The 14,207-nt window shown below is 38.5% G+C and overlaps 1 long non-coding RNA gene across 2 annotated transcripts; it reads right to left on the bottom strand.

The window, feature by feature from the left end:
• Positions 1 to 1,764: 1,764 nt before the first annotated feature.
• On the bottom strand, positions 1,765 to 6,113 carry LOC138908937 (uncharacterized). 2 transcript variants are annotated; one of them, XR_011415351.1, is made up of 2 exons: positions 5,632 to 6,113; positions 1,765 to 2,177 (listed from the first exon to the last, which is right to left on the bottom strand). It is a non-coding gene; the product is annotated as an uncharacterized lncRNA (long non-coding RNA). The 2 variants fall into 2 exon arrangements; XR_011415352.1 differs by having other exon boundaries at positions 1,765 to 2,164; positions 5,632 to 6,107.
• Positions 6,114 to 14,207: the final 8,094 nt, after the last annotated feature.

Here is a 14,207-nt window from a genome sequence, read left to right as displayed (position 1 = left end):
TCTCACTATTCTAATCCCCGCAGGCGCCAATTCAAAATTCCTAACTCTGTCACAATTATGTTAAGAGTACATTTGTGTGTGTGGTTTTGTTAGCTCAATTTGATTGTTAGGTACAACTCCAAACTAAAAACATATCAAATCTCAATAATTTAGTGTTTCTCTCAGCAAATATTAGGATTTAGGGCAAAACAACAAATTATTCACGAAATAAACAAATAACTGTATCGGAAGGAATAAAGACATAAATGAGTAACTGTATTAAAATGCGTGAAAAGGTGAAAAGATAAGAATGGAAAGGTCATATATGCGGCTCTAATAAACAGAAGCTCAAAGAATATGGCCAATTAACAATCATTTATTAGCGTACATTTTTCTTAGTCGCAACAAAAAGAGGTAATAGCAAGGAGTAAACTTGATGCTTAAAATATTATACTATTTTAGAAGCTCATAGATCGTTACTACGCATCTATTAGCAAACAAATATATAAATAAAAAAAGGATACAATCCTCTATTAGCCAATGAGTATAACTTCTCATGCCTTCCCCTCTTTGAACCGAACATATAAGAGTTATAAAAGTTAGACGTGACATATAGATAATACTTATCTCAAACATGTATACATTCTTAAATGTGTAAACACTTATCATAGGATGTAACTGTAAATGGTCGCTTTGCTCATTATATTATGAAATTTAAAGATAGCTCCTCGTTGGCAGGCTATTCTGGATGAATTACCGACATATAGCATCACTTGAGATTCATTATCATAAAAAAGATTGTCAGAACATGAGATGAATCACCATTGTAGAACATTAAGAAAATAAAATAGATGACTACGTAACAGCGTACACAATTATTCATAAACGAAAATCAGTAGAGAATAAAAAGATAAATTCTTCAATGTAATTCTACTCTGACATATGATCATATACTATATAAATATCCCTCACACTTGGAATACAAAAAAAATTCCAGAAGATCTAGCTAGTTACCATTAATCATATCATATGGATATATGCTCCAGAAGAAGAATTTGGTTAGATGAAGAAAAGGGGAAAATACTTGAAAGGTGATCTTGTAACAGAACCCATTGACCAATTAATTTTACTTGAGGAATCTAAAGAGGCAATTCCTGGTACGGTGAAGTAAAAGGAGGCAGAAAAAGATGGGTAAATGATGGTGGGAAGTGAAGTTCAGAAGATGAAAGTTCATGTGAAATATGTTACAAAAGACATTCAAAGCGTAATTATTTAAATCCCGGAAAAGTTGTGACCGATTAAAAATGGTGGAAAAAGAAAGCGAGGCGTTTGAAAAGTTGTAACCAAAAGAATGCACTTTTGAAACGCCAGAAAAGATATAGTGGCTTAATAAAAGAATAAGGAAAATAAGGAAAAAAGTCAAAAATCTAAGAAAAAAAGGTAAATGGTAATTCTAGCTTAATAGATATGCCATGTCACCACCTCTTGGCCCTCCTTTATAGATATATATAGATGCCTTTGGTATGATGTTCAGTATAGAATTTCAGTTAGTTAAAACAAGGTTTGCTCGACGTGCAAGGTGAGTTGGCCGCCATCACATCACACCCTAGTTTCGGGGTATGACAACATCATCAAAAAAAGAAATATTTTGTTATTAAGATGTGAGGTATAAAATATTATATAAAAGGACAAATAGAAAAGATTTCAGTAGTTTACGCATGCAATACATCTAAAGATAAAACTTGTGAATGTATTATGTATAGACATAATCTAACTAAGACAATATGAAATCAAAATATGTCTTTATTCTTGAATCGAGTGTCATCACTTGACAATCTTCATTATTCATACAACACATGGTAAACACGGAAAAAGTAACCATTAAGGAATCATAGAAGCTACAGGATACCATAAACGAGCAACATTTTTTTGTAGCAGATTATTTCAATAGGCTACAGGACGTACTGTTATATATGGCCTCCCACGTCGATACCACACTGGAGAGTATTGAATGTTGCGAATAAACATGAACAACAAATCCAACAATCACTGCAATCACTGTCCCGTTGACAAGATCTAAATCAAGTATTAAGTTGCGGGAGTAATCTTCTTTGGACATTTGAGAGATCATAATCCGCATCCCGTGCAGCCATCACTTGCATCTTGGAGAAACACATCAAATTAACTGAAAAATATTCCTATTATAATTATCAAAATTACATTACAATATATATATAACAAAATAAAGCATATTTATGCGTCATGAACAGAGAGACATGCATGCATGCATGCATACATACATACATACATACATACATACATACATACATACATACATACATACATACATACATACATACATACATACATACATACATACATACATACATTGTAAAAATCACATTAGATTAGAGTTATTAGCAGAGCTAGATTGAGATAGATACTAACTAGTGGTTGCCATGAGAAGAATTGCGTAAATGAAACCCAGCTTAAGAAATGCCATATTGAAAATAGTACTTCACTCTGTATGAAACTTTTGTTTGAGTATAATCCTGCTTTGAAAATAGTGTAATTTATAGACCTCCAAGGTAATGAATTGGCATCTGGAATGGTCAATAATAGTTCTATAATATGTTCCTTGTATATTAAATATTCCATAAACTTATTTATATTAATTTTTGTTATTCCCGCCAATATTGCTGTATTTGTAAATAATAATTCTGCAAAATATAAGTTAGCATAATGAAACAATAATTAATTCGAGCCCACTGAATTCACAGTGTTTCCTTAAGGAATTTAATCCCCTCCTAGTACCCAAGGTAATGGATTATTTCCTCCCAGGATAGAACGAATAACACACTGGTGTAGCGGTACTTCAAACCCCAGTGTTTCAGCGAACACAAAGTTCGGTAGCAAATCACACTTACAGTTGCTTTGTTTGAAGTTAAAAACAATGCAGAACGAAGGAGTATAAACTCAGAAAATCGTATGGAAATGCTGAGAGGAAGGAGTGCACTGTATAGCCAATTTGTTGAGCGAATTGTGTGTTGTGTGTTGAGTGTCTTTCTTCAACATCTGCTGCACATATATATAGCAGCAAAATGTTGAAGAAGACCAAACGTCCACCCTCCATGGTGGAGCAAGCATTACATGTTTGTGGAGCAAGCACTTCATGTTTGTGGAGCAAGCACCTTCATGGTGGGAAGAGCATTAGGCGGCTGCCAAATGGTCAATACACGGATTGAAAAATATCCGTTACAAATGCGGATAATCTTACGTTAATATTTACTATTAACAAATAAATTTGGTCCCAAAAATTAATCAATCAATCGATCATTTGACCAAATCCAAATCCAAATCCAAATCCGAAGCCGAAGCCGAAGCCGTAGCCGAAGCCGAAGCCGAGCGAGCGACGACGGCGCGAGGCTTGCTTTCTTCTTAACTCTTTAAGAGCTACAAGAAGAGCAATTATATATATACCCACCAAAAATGTCTTCCTCTTCCAATATGGGACAATGTCTCATTGTCAAGAGGGGGAAACTTAAAATTTTACTCAAAATTTCATTTTCCCTCCATTTCCCATTCGCCCTCATTTTAAGAATATTTCATCTTAAAAACAAAACCTCAACAATCCCCCACATGAATGGGGAATGGCTATATCACGGAAGTATGCATGGAAAAACTGTGTGATTTACAAGTAAGGATTAATCGCATCTGGATAAGTAGGTTTCCCTTTGAACTTTCCGTAGTAAACTTATGTCGGATATACTCGGTCAATCGGTAGATTTGATATCTTTGAACCGTCGATCTTTGGTGTATACCTAGACAACCATAAGTCACACAATCAACCCTTAACCGTCTTTGGTTCTCATTGTTGTGTTCGTTTCAGCCATGAACACCGCCTGGTTTCATAAGTGCGTAGAGAACTGGCCTTACAAAGTTCTCCTTGAAGCGGCTAACACTTCACACTTACATAGGTGATTCCTAAACGTGTCATCCTGTAGATACACTATTTGATATACCCCGTATCAAATTTAGAAATCATTAAAAAGCCTTAATGCTTTATCCTTGGTACTGAACATTGTCTCATCACGAGAACGGACTAAAATTTTATTTGACAATGTTGAACCGTCATTAATGACTTTGTTTGATCTCCTTGAACCTAGATCTTGGGATCTCCAGTCTTCTAGGTAGAGTTACCGCCACAATGACTTGTTCTCGGCCATCGCCCCATTCCCCTTGATGATTTCTCAACTACCTCTCTAAATGATCCCCGTCTGACCCTCCTGTTACTGCCCCTACTTTTTCAAGACAACTTTCTAAACGGGCAGAAATATCTCTTGTTTGGCCATTTTTTACTCAACTAAGAGAAAAAAATAGGGCTAAGTGTAAAACTTGTGGCAAAGAGTTAGTTTTTAAATATGTTGGAAATCGGGGGGGCGGGAAGTTTAACTAGACACATATGCTACACCCTCAAGATAAAGCTAGATATTTTCGTATGAAAGCTTTGGCCGAGGGGACAAGTGCACCTAGTATGGCTGACCTTAGTACCGGGTCAAATCAATTTCAACCGGGAATTAACACTGTTATCGGTGGTATTTTATATTATGATCCAAAAAAAGATCGGAAAGAATTGGCAAAAATGGTTACTGTTATGTGCTACCCTATAGTTTTTCTTTTAACCCTCACTTTGTGCATTATATTAGAAAAGTTTATAATCCTACTTATAAAGGTTTTCCTCGCACAACCGTAAAGAGTGATATTTATAAGTATAAACATGAATATGAACAATATTTGCGCTATTTATTTACTCATATAAATTGTCGTGTTGATATTACAGCTGATATTGGTAGAAGTAAGGCAGCAGACTCTGAGTCACACTGTGACTTCTAATAGGCAGCAAACGATTTGTCATGTTAAAAATGCTATACTAACAGATTCGTATCCCCTGATTCAAACACATCCTCTATTGAAGTATTCAAACAGAAACTTTCAATTTTCTCATTTAAAGTTTAACAAAAGTATCCTAAGGCATGCTTTTCTAAGTGAGTGAAAATAGCAGAACTACATCAGTGCAGTTACAGAGAATTAATACATAATATTTAAATTTCAACATAGTATCTGGACAAAGAACATATTCAAATAAGAAATTCATAAAGTCACGATGAGTTCATATTTATATTTTAGTTTTCAAGTAGATGAGTGAAAATGATAGATCAAAATATTATATTCGGAGTTATGTATATTAAACAGAACTTTCTTTTTGCCTTAAAGATTTCAGCAAACATATTGAATGAAACGAGATCTATATTAAGCACAAAGCACGTTTGCTTTGGTTCAATTTTTTCCGAGCAAAAAATGTTTTAGAAACTTATAAGCATTATTTCTAAAAGATAAAGAAAATCTCATACACAATATTTGACTTCTAGATACATGGTTTATATATTCTGGGAATAAATATAACTATCGTCATGCTTTGTAATCTAAGAAATACGAACCGTTACATTAACGAGTTGTATGACTTCTTATTTTCTTTTATGTGATATTTAAGGGAGCAAATACTATATCAACAACTTTCACGGAATGTACCGTAAGATAAAAGTGTTTCAAATTTTAGAGTCGAAATAAACAGAGAGAAGAAAAGTTACTGACCTTCTTCGGGGCAGTGAACTAAGGGCGTTTGCGAGGGCCACTCAACTCTCCAGTCCAAACTCCTTTCACAAACAAAGCTACATAACTAGAGCAGAGAAAATCTCTGCCAAGCTTAAGAGGCTAACTTAAACTGGAAGGGGAATAGAGGTGTCGTCTGAAGCTCCCCCCTAAATGGCTGCAATAACTTGATATTTATAGGCGGATTTTAGGGTTCTTTGGGCGGGATTTTTACCTCTAACGTTTTGAAATGTGGGGTTTTGAACGGTAAAATAGCCGTTCATCATATAATGAGCGAGATTTGCCCGAGACTTTGAGCAGATTTGTTTCAGATTAATACCCAAAATGGTTGGGCTTCTCCTGTAGCCTTCAAAACTTGGGATGTTGTGCAGCAAGAAAGGGGAAAATGGAGGGGTCTGCCAATTCAGACTATTCCGTCTGGTAGCATGAGAGGTCAAACATACAGTGGTGGATTTAAGGAGAAAATTATTTATAATTAAATAGAATTTTTGAAATCCAAAAGAGACATATTTCTAGTGGAAGAATCTAGAAAAGAATTGAGACATGGGCTAATATTTGTTTGGGCTGGTTTAAGGACTTACTTGGGTTGTCTTGTTGGGCGTGATTTGGGCCGGTAGAATTAGTAGAAAGATATTGGGCTACTAACTAGGCCAAATTTCCTTTCTTCTTTTGAAATTCTTTGGGCTTCTAATAATCAACAATAATATTAATGTTAAAATAATCAAGTAACTAACTTATTTATTATACCTAATTATAATTACTAACGTTTACATAAAATACTAATCGTAACATGCCGCAAGATTTATTAAATATAATTTCGTAATATTTAAAAGTTATTGCAAAAATGTTCTCGCTTAGTGAGATAAAAGAAATAAAAATGCTTTTCGTGAAAGGTAACAATAAATATGATTAAGGTATGAATGATAAAGACGATAGTAATGACATTAATAATAATAATAATAATAATAATAATAATAATAATAATAATAATAATAATAATAATAATAATAATAATAAAAGTAGTGATATTAAGTAAATAATAATAATAATTAGGTGTAGTTTGTTCTAAAATGGTAAAATAACTATTCTTACATTATTACTGATATTAGAAGATTAAAGAAATAGTTTGGAAGAAAGGAGGGACAAAATTGGATGTCAACAGTTGGGAAGGGTTGTTTATCTTATTTGGCTTTCGTGAGGGATGTTGGTGCTAATACTCCTACTATTGATTCTTTTCTAGTGGTGCGAGATTTTCCGGATGTGTTTCCTACAGACTTGCCGGACATGCCGCCAGACAGAGATATTGACTTTGGTATTGACTTGGTGCCGGGTACTCAGCCCATTTCTATTCCACTGTATCGTATGGCACCAGCTGAGTTGAGCAGCTTCAGGAACTACTTGATAAGGGGTTTATCAGACCAAGTGTGTCTCCTTGGGGTGCAATGGTCATGTTTGTGAAGAAGAATGATGGTACTATGCGGATGTGCATCGATTATAGGCAGTTAAACAAAGTTACGATCAAGAACAAGTATCCTTTGTTGTGCATTGATGATCTATTTGACCAGCTTCAGGGAGCGAGGGTGTTCTCTAAGATTGACTTGAGGTCTGGGTATCACCAGTTGAAGATTCGGGACTCGGATATTCTAAAGACAGCAGTCAGGACCCGTTATGGTCATTATGAGCTCTTTGTGATGTCTTTTGGGCTGACCAACGCCCCAGTAACATTCATGCATCTGATGAACAATGTATTTCAGCCTTATCTCGACTCGTTTGTCATAGTATTCATTGATGATATCCGGGTGTACTCTCCTAGCCAGGAGGAGCATGCCCAATATTTGAGGATTGTGTTGCAGCGGTTGAGGGAGGAGAAGCTTTATGCCAACTTCTCCAAATGTTAGTTTTGTCTTAGTTCAGTGGCGTTTTTGGGGCACGTGGTATCTAGTGAGGAGATTCAGGTGGATCCAAAGAAGATAGAGACAGTTCATAGTTAGACTAGACCATCCTCAGCTACGTAGATTCAGAGCTTTCTCGGCTTGGCCTGTTATTATCATCACTTTGTGGAGGGTTTCTCGTCTATTTCATCACCTTTAACCAAATTGACCCAAAAGGGTGCTACTTTCAGGTGGTCGGATAAGTGTGAGGAGAGCTTTTAGAAGCTCAAGATTGCCTTGACCACAACTCCAGTTCTAGTTTTGCCTTGACCTTCAGAATCTTATACAGTGTATTGTGATGCTTCTTGGATTAGTATTGGGTGTGTCTTGATGCAGGAGGATAGAGTAATTGCTTATGCTTCGCGTCAGTTGAAGCCCCATGAGAAGAACTACTCTGTTCATGATTTGGAGTTGGCTGCCATCATTCAGGCATTGAAGACTTGGAGGCATTATCTTTACGGTGTGTCTTGTGAGGTACTTACGGATCATCGAAGTCTCCAACACTTGTTCAAACAAAATAATCTAAATTTGAGGCAGCGGAGATTTGTATGGAGATGCTAAAGAACTATGATATTACTATTCTGTATCATTCCGGGAAGGCCAATGTGGTGGCTGATGTCTTGAGTAAAAAGACAATGAGTATGGGTAGCCTTGCATTCATTCCTGTTGGTGAGAGACCTCTTCCAGTTGATGTTCAGGCCTTGGCCAACCAGTTCGTGAGATTAGATATTTCGGAGCCCAGTCGGGTTCTGGCTTGTGTGGTTTCTCGGTCTTCCTTATATGATCGCATTAGAGAGCACCAATATGATGATCCTCATTTGCTTGTCCTTAATGATACAGTTCAATTAGGTGATGACAAAGACGTTACTATTGGGATGATGGGGTGTTGAGGATGCAAGGTCAAATTTGTGTGCCTAATATAGATGGGCTACGTGAGTTGATTCTTGAGGAGGCCCACAGTTTGCGGTATTCCATTCATCTGGGTGCCTCGAAGATCTACCAGGACTTGAGGTAGCACTATTGGTAGAGAAGAATGAAGAATGATATAATGGAGTTTGTGCCTTAATTGTCAACAGGTAAAGTATGAGCATCAGAGACTGGGTAGATTGCTTCAGAGGCTAGAGATTCCAAAGTGGAAATGGGAGCGGATCACCATGGATTTTGTAGTTGGGCTCCCACGGACTTCGAGGAAGTTTGATGCCATTTGGGTGATTATGGATTGCCTGACCAAGTTTGCGCACTTCATTCCAGTAGGGACTACTTATTCTTCAGAGCGGTTGGCTGATATTTACATGCACGAGATTGTTCGACTTCACGATGTGCCAGTGTCCATGATAAGAGCATGCAGTTTACATCACAGTTTTTGGAGAGCAGTACAACGAGAGTTGGGCACCGAGGTTGAGTTGAGTACATCATTTCACCCCATATGGACGAACAGTCCGAGCGCACTATTCAGATATTGGAGAAATGTTACGTGCTTGTGTCATTGATTTCAGGGATTCATGGGATCAGTTTCTTCCGCTTGCGAGAGTTTGCCTACAACAACAGCTACCAGTAGAGTATTCAGATGGCTCCGTATGAGGCTTTGTATGGGAGATGGTGTCGATATTTGGTAATCTAGCTCAGGCGGGGTTGTGTCACGCCCCGAACCTAGGAGCGAGACAAGCACCCCGTGCCTCACCTAACCTGGCGTACCAAATTGCGACTAAGGGACTCTGAACACATAATGTCATACTTTGGCCATGGGGCCACCTTGCAAGACAATTTGCGAAGCAAAATATAAAACTGAATGGAAACTAGCGCTAACTAAACATCAATATAAAGCTAGGCTGAAAAGGCCGTCATAGCTACTACAGCTGACAAACCACCAAATTATACATACCAGGCCTACAAACCCAACATACTGCACTAACCAACAGGATATGTCTACAAGCCTCTACTGATAGATGTACTATGATTGGAACAGGGCCCCGACCTACCCATAACATATATACAGATATACATAAGATGTACACAACACTCTAGACCTGGCAACTCCGAAAGGCGTGGAGCTTACCGATCAGGCTGAACTCGGGAAACACCTACTGAGGAGATCTACTCGTCTGTCTATCTGAACCTGCATGCATGAAATGCAGCGTCCCCGAAAAAGGGACGTCAGTACGAAATAATGTACCGAGTATGTAAGGCAATAACATAACTGAAAATCAAAACTGAACTGATAATATAATAACTGGAAGTAACTGGGAGTCAAAGATGATCTGGAGATATACTTACCTGCTGATACTGACTCAACTCCTTCAATATAGTAAGTAAAATAATTGTACGGCCTTATAAGGCTCGGTATATATAACTGCTCTGCCATAGTAGGCTCGCTCATAGGCGCTCGGCCATACTAGGCTATGCATCTCGACCATGCTGGGCTCGCTCATAGGTGCTCGGCCATAGTAGGCTCGGTATATAACTTTCCATCTGATCAGTGGTTGCCCAATAGGGGCCTGCCCATCGATTATAGCTCGATGGTAATGAAAATACTGTAATACTGTATATATAGGCTTGCTGCTCTCTTGACTGGAAGAAGACAATACTAAATTGAATATAGAATCTCGATAAGGAATAATATTGTAACTTATGAGACTAGAATAGTGTGAATAAATTCATGAATATGAACTTCTCTTTTTGTCTCATTACTAACACATGTAGCTACGAGATCATGCCAAAATGAAGGAAGGCTTAGCCTTAACATACCTTATCACAATCTTTGTAATAACCAAGTTGAACTCACCTCTTTGCACCTTAATCTACAAGAACGATAATAATACTATCGTTAAGTTACGAAAGGTACAACTATCGCACAACGAACGACAAACTTATTTTGTATTAAAACGGGCAGCATCTCCCCTATAATCCTTACTTCCTCCAAATTCAAGATAACACCAACAATACAAGAACAGGATAATAACAACATATATACATCATTTTCCAGCCCTATATACACCATCAAATACTACAAAACAGCCCAACACACCCCAATCTCTTCATACACAAAACGACCACCGTAGTAGTGTCAAACGACCCGAAAATGTTATGACGAATGACCAGCCAATCACCCTACATTTATATGGTGTTTATAAACCCCCTTCCTCCTCCAAAACTCCACAAAACAGTAGTAAAACACGCAGCCCAACAGCAACACAAAACAGTCCACAAAACAGTCCGCTACAAGTGAATAACTCGAACTCACGGCTTCCGATCACCGTCCCGTGAGTTCTTACAAGTATAGAACGACTTACCATGAATTTTCAGAAGAAAAATTGGATGAAAGAGAGCAGTAAACTCACCTTATTTGTTGGATAACTCAGCTCCTATCTTGGTTCTTCAAACTCTAGGTTTTACCTCCAATTAGAACTTGAAAGGGAGAGAAAATCAATTAGGGTTTGTGGGAAATTTTTGGGAGGATTCTTTGCAGAGCTTATGTCTGGTTATTATGCTCTATTTTAAGTCTAATATATGAAGAAAATAGGCCCTTAAAAGGCCTCTTTGGACGACCCGAAATGGCCCATTTTTGGGCTTTCATTTAAGCAAGTAGGTGACACACCTACTTGTCACCTAGCAGCTTGCGCAGTATCGCACAAATGCCCATATCTTTCTACTCCAATATTGTATTGACAAACGGTTTAATGCGTTGGAAAATAGACTCATAGATCTTTAATTTGATGGGTGGAACACCCCATAACTCTAAGTATATTGGGAGAAAATCGCAGTTACATTTGACCCAAAATTTCAGTAAAACTTATGAGTGTAACTTGTGATGACTTTCATCGACTTTTGTTCCACAACTCGCTTGACATTAAAACATAACACACGGATGTCATACGACTAATATAAATCATAACATAATCTCCTTATCATGTTAATCACCCTAGTCTCACCCCAAAGGTACATGTTATAATATTCCCAACTTGTCGACTTTTGACGAAACATTGTTTTATTTAATTGCTTTAGCTTCTGAACTGTCCAACCCTCTTTGTACTTGTTGTTCATGATCTTCAATATTTGTAACCTCAGAGGTAACATGATTAACTTACTTTATATACTTTTAAATATTATCTCATTTTTGGTCCTACATTAGTTTGCTTACGACGCATTTTTACGTACGAAAATATAGGGTGTAACATCACTCCCCCTTGGGAACATTCGTCCTCGAATGTTTACTCTTAGAGACTTTGGAAAATTTTGCCAAAGTATCCTTCGTACACTAGGTTAAAACCAACCTGCACGTAGCCAGAAACATACTATGCATGCCACATATGGCCAATCTTTATAAATAGCAGCAATTTGCCTCACCGACCGTAAATCATAAATATTGAAAGTGAAAAATAAAAGCTTACCTGATGACCTGCTAGCCTACATAGAGCTATGTTGTAGCGTCCCATCTCGAACCATATCTTCAGTTTGAAATAGGTGGGGGTATTTAGACTTCATTTCTTCCTCTGATTCCCACGTCATCTCTTCTACATTCTTGCTCCTCCATAAAACCTTTACGGAAGCTACCTCCTTATTTCGTAGATTGCGGATTTGTCGGTCTAGGATGGCAACTGGAATTTCCTCGTATGACAAGTCCTCTGTAATCTGTACATCATCCGTGGGCACCACTCGGGTAGGATCGCCAATGCACTTCCGTAGCATAGATACGTGAAAAACCGGATGGACAGACTCCAATTCTGAGGGCAACTCTAACTCATAAGCTACTTGGCCCACTCTCCGAATGATCCTATAAGGCCCAATATACCGTGGGCTAAGCTTTCCTTTCTTGCCAAACCTCATCACGCCCTTCATAGGTGATACCTTTAAGAATACCCAGTCATTAATCCTGAACTCTAAGTCTCGTCGCCGCACGTCAGAATATGACTTCTGACGACTCTGAGCTGTCAACAGTCGCTCCCGGATGAGCTTTACTTTCTCTATGGCCTGTTGAACCAGGTCTGGCCCATATAACCCAGATTCCCCAACATCAAACCACCCTATAGGAGATCTGCACTTACGCCCATATAAAGCCTCGTACGGAGCCATCTGAATACTGGAGTGGTAACTATTATTATATGCAAACTCGACAAGAGGTAGATGTTCATCCCAACTTCTTTTAAAATCCAACACACATACTCGTAACATATCCTCGAGCGTCTGAATTGTGCGCTCGGCTTGTCCATCAGTCTGTGGATGAAAAGTTGTGCTGAGATTCACCTGAGTCCCTAGACCTCTCTGAAATGACCTCCAAAAATGTGCTGTAAACTGAGCCCCACGGTCAGATATAATAGAAATTGGTACTCCGTGTAGCCGCACTATCTCCTTAATATATAACTTTGCATAATCTTCTGCTGTATATATAGATCTGACCGGTAGGAAGTGAGCTGATTTCGTGAGCCTATCGACTATCACCCATATGGAATCGAACTTACGATTAGAACGAGGTAAACCCGTGATAAAGTCCATGTTTATCGCCTCCCATTTCCATGTCGGGATCTCTATAGTCTGCATTAGCCCTCCAGGCTTCTGGTGCTCTATCTTCACTTGCTGGCAACTAGTACATTGGGCGACAAACTCAGCAATGTTCTTCTTCATATCGTTCCACCAGTACACATCCTTAATGTCATGATACATCTTCGTCGACCCAGGATGGATGGAATACCATGAATAATGTGCCTCTGACATAATCCTGTCTCGTAGCCCTGCTACATCTGGAACACACAAACGACCCCTATATCTGAGAACCCCATCTCCCTTTAGCTCTAACAGTGGCTTCTTCTGCTGCGGAACTCGCTCTCTCAGCTCGACCAACTCTGGGTCCTCGTACTGCCTTTCCTTGACTTCCGCTATGAGGGATGATTTTGCAGTGTTTTGGAGTACAACTCCACCATCCTTAGAATCTACTAACCGAACCCCCAATGAAGCCAATTGATGAATCTCTCTAGCTAATTATCTTTTCTCGGGCTCTACATGTGCTAGGCTACCCATAGATCGGCGACTTAAGGCATCTGCTACAACATTAGCTTTCCCTGGATGGTAGAGAATGTTAACATCGTAATCTTTCAATAACTCAAGCCATCGCCTCTGTCGCAAATTCAACTCTTTCTGCTTGAAGATATATTTTAGGTTTTTATGATCAGTAAATACATCAACATGAACACCATATAAATAATGCCGCCATATCTTAAGTGCATGGACAACCGCAGCTAACTCGAGGTCGTGGGTCGGATAATTCCTCTCGTGCTTCCTCAACTGCCTTGAAGCATACGCAATTACCTTCCCATGTTGCATCAGGACACATCCTAACCCGACACCTGATGCATCACAATACACGGCATAACCCTCTAGACCCTCTGGAAGTGTTAGAACTGGAGCTGAGGTCAACCTGTTCTTAAGCTCTTGGAAACTCCGCTCACAAGCCTCTGTCCATTGAAACTTAGTTTCTTTCTGTGTCAACTTCGTCAATGGTGCCGAAAGGGAAGAAAAACCCTCTACGAACCTCCGATAGTATCCTGCTAAGCCTAGAAAGCTACGAACCTCTGTCGGAGTGGTAGGTCTAGGCCAATATTTCACGGCCTCAATCTTCTGAGTGTCCACCTTTAT

The sequence above is a fragment of the Nicotiana tomentosiformis genome, chromosome 4 (genome assembly GCF_000390325.3).
Source record: "Nicotiana tomentosiformis chromosome 4, ASM39032v3, whole genome shotgun sequence".
In the NCBI taxonomy this organism is placed as follows: domain Eukaryota; kingdom Viridiplantae; phylum Streptophyta; class Magnoliopsida; order Solanales; family Solanaceae; genus Nicotiana; species Nicotiana tomentosiformis.
This window is presented reverse-complemented; position numbering and strand designations above follow the sequence as displayed.